At 39.2% G+C, this 2,500-nt stretch overlaps 1 protein-coding gene across 1 annotated transcript in view; it reads left to right on the top strand.

Annotated features, from left to right (window-relative positions):
- LOC119581005 (DNA ligase 1-like) overlaps window positions 1-2,500 on the top strand; it is a 22,043-nt gene that overhangs the window by 881 nt on the left and 18,662 nt on the right.

Raw genomic sequence — 2,500 nt, 5'->3', positions numbered from 1 at the left:
GACATTATTCTTTGTCTGCGCAGGTTATTTCGCATATCAGTAAATGTATTTTCCCCATTTCTTTATGACATTATTACATTTTCCTCTACACATATATCTGATAAGTATTATGATGTTACATAACTTTCCTATCAACTAGTGAAGGAAATGCCATAGATTACAGGAAGAATTTACCTTGCTAATTCATTACATTACAAAAACACTTCCCAGAAACTAAGTTGCCAACTTCACATCACAAAATTCATTCAACAGTTTTTGTTGTGGCTGGGCATACCCTTTGGGCACTGTCCAAGGGGGGGAGGTTGATGAGGACTTCTGCCCAGGAAGGATTGTCTTCACTTCGGAATGCACGGCAAGAGAGATGAAACTTCTTGGGAGCACTGAGCAGAATTAGGCCGTGCGTTGTGCTTTCCGCGATCTTTTTCCTCTATTTATGGCATTGTTGTTTGTGTCTGCAGATTATTTCTTGTACGGACGACTACAACTTTTAATTCTCAACAAGAATGTCATCTTCAATTTGCCCGACCCAAGGCATCTATACCGTAAAGATTAACCTTACCTTGTACATTATGACTCTGGAAAATTGAAACTATACCATTGATTGTATCAGTAAATACAGGTATGGTTTCTTTTTCACACGGCATATGGTTCAAGGTAAACTTTGCTTGGAAGGGACAGAATGACAGAAAATATGACACTTTTGATCTGTGCTATTTCTGTGAAGTGATTTGTGCAAGCAACAAAAACATCAGAAATGAAAATAGGTTACAACAAATGCCACATGGATAGTCGTTTTATGACAATCCAACCTTGCAATTATTATTTCTTGTTTCAATTATTCAAAATGTAAATCTTCCGAGTTCCTGCCACGGTAGACACTCCTGGGAATCAACAAAGATTTCCGTAGGAACCAAAAACCTATCCAACTTGGGCCACCTGATCACTGGATTTCCGGACCCCCACCCCATCGCCAAGGCCTTAAGCTCAGTTTGGCTTTTGTGACCGATTTTGTTTTATTTCTGATGTTATTCTTTTCTGCATAATGATTTCATATGTAATTCACCATAATTCTGACACTCACCAGAGACAGTCCCTACTCCACATCCAGTACTCACCTGGCAAATGTTGTCTTCAACTTAATATGCATAGCAATAATAGCTAAAACTTGTGAACACTAATTGGACATTTTATTTTATGTGTGGCATTACTGTTCATGTCTGCAGATAATTAGTTGTACTGATGACTGCAACTTTTTTGTCCTATACAAGAATATCCTCATCAATTTGGCCTAGCTTAGTTTACCCATAATGTAAAGGTAAACCATTTCATGTATCAGTGAGTGTAGTTTTCCCTTTCTTTATAACAGTAACATTAGATTTTCCCTATCTTAGTGCATTTATTATGTAAATACATACCACAGTAATATGTGTTTCTCAATTTAATTATTGTCAACTTGTGAAGGAAATACCATTGATGAAAAGTATCTTATCTTTTGTTGTTCTGTCCATTACAGGTAAAGTTTACCTTATACCAGATGACTATAGGAAACTGAAACATATTTCAGGCTCACCATGGCCAATAATGTTTTTTTCTTCTTCTTCTTTTTATGGGTATAAAAGAAGAAGAAGAAAAAATCAGGGACATTAAATCTTTCCCCTTCATCAACTAGCATTTCTGAATTTGACTTCTCTGGTTTCCTGACCCATGCCTCTCCTTTGATCACAGCTCTGACCACTCCTTGATGCTTGCTGTCAGCTCACCCGGAACATTGCACAATCTTCAGAATTCATCCTCCACTCCATCCCCAACACCTGTACATTCTTAATTTTCTGCCCCTTCCCCCCTTATTATTACTCTTTATCCTTATAGCCTTCCTCCTAACAGTACTACTTACTCCACACCACTCCATTTACCCAGATTGACCTCACTGGCACCTATTCCTGCTCAACCTCACTCCTCCCTTAATGCTTATACTGGCATGCTAACAAGATTTTACTCTCACTACCTATTCCAATGTTGTCCTTTACCCTGCTCCCCTCCCTTCATCCCAAGGTGCCTGAGTATCTCTCCCAGTATCTCTTCCCTCTACCTCTTACTATCCTACTCCCCCTCTCCCTCAGTCAAAGTCATTTTTCAGTCTAAATCCAGATACTCCAATCTCTACCATGTCACACCAGGCAGTCTAAACATTCTACCCCAGCTTCTCCCACACCTACTTCTTCCTCTGCTCTTCAGACATTTGTCTCCTTTTCTCCTCATAAGAGAAACTTTGTTTCCCACTCCTCTGTACCTAACTCCCCTCCATAAACTCTTGAGATTACTATAATTTCCTAAACATGACCCAAAAAAATACTCATCAATCTCATCCACCCTCCAATCTCTCTGATCCATTCCCTCTACATTGAATATAATTGCCAATATTCATTCTCCTCAAGCTCCCACGATCCTTCTTTCTCCTGCTCTCAATACATCCCATCCTCCCCTTTTCCATGTGCACTAT

Source organism: Penaeus monodon, chromosome 14 (genome assembly GCF_015228065.2).
Source record: "Penaeus monodon isolate SGIC_2016 chromosome 14, NSTDA_Pmon_1, whole genome shotgun sequence".
Lineage (NCBI taxonomy): Eukaryota > Metazoa > Arthropoda > Malacostraca > Decapoda > Penaeidae > Penaeus > Penaeus monodon.
The sequence above is the reverse complement of the archived record's forward strand: the minus strand, read 5'-3'. Positions and strand labels throughout refer to the sequence as shown.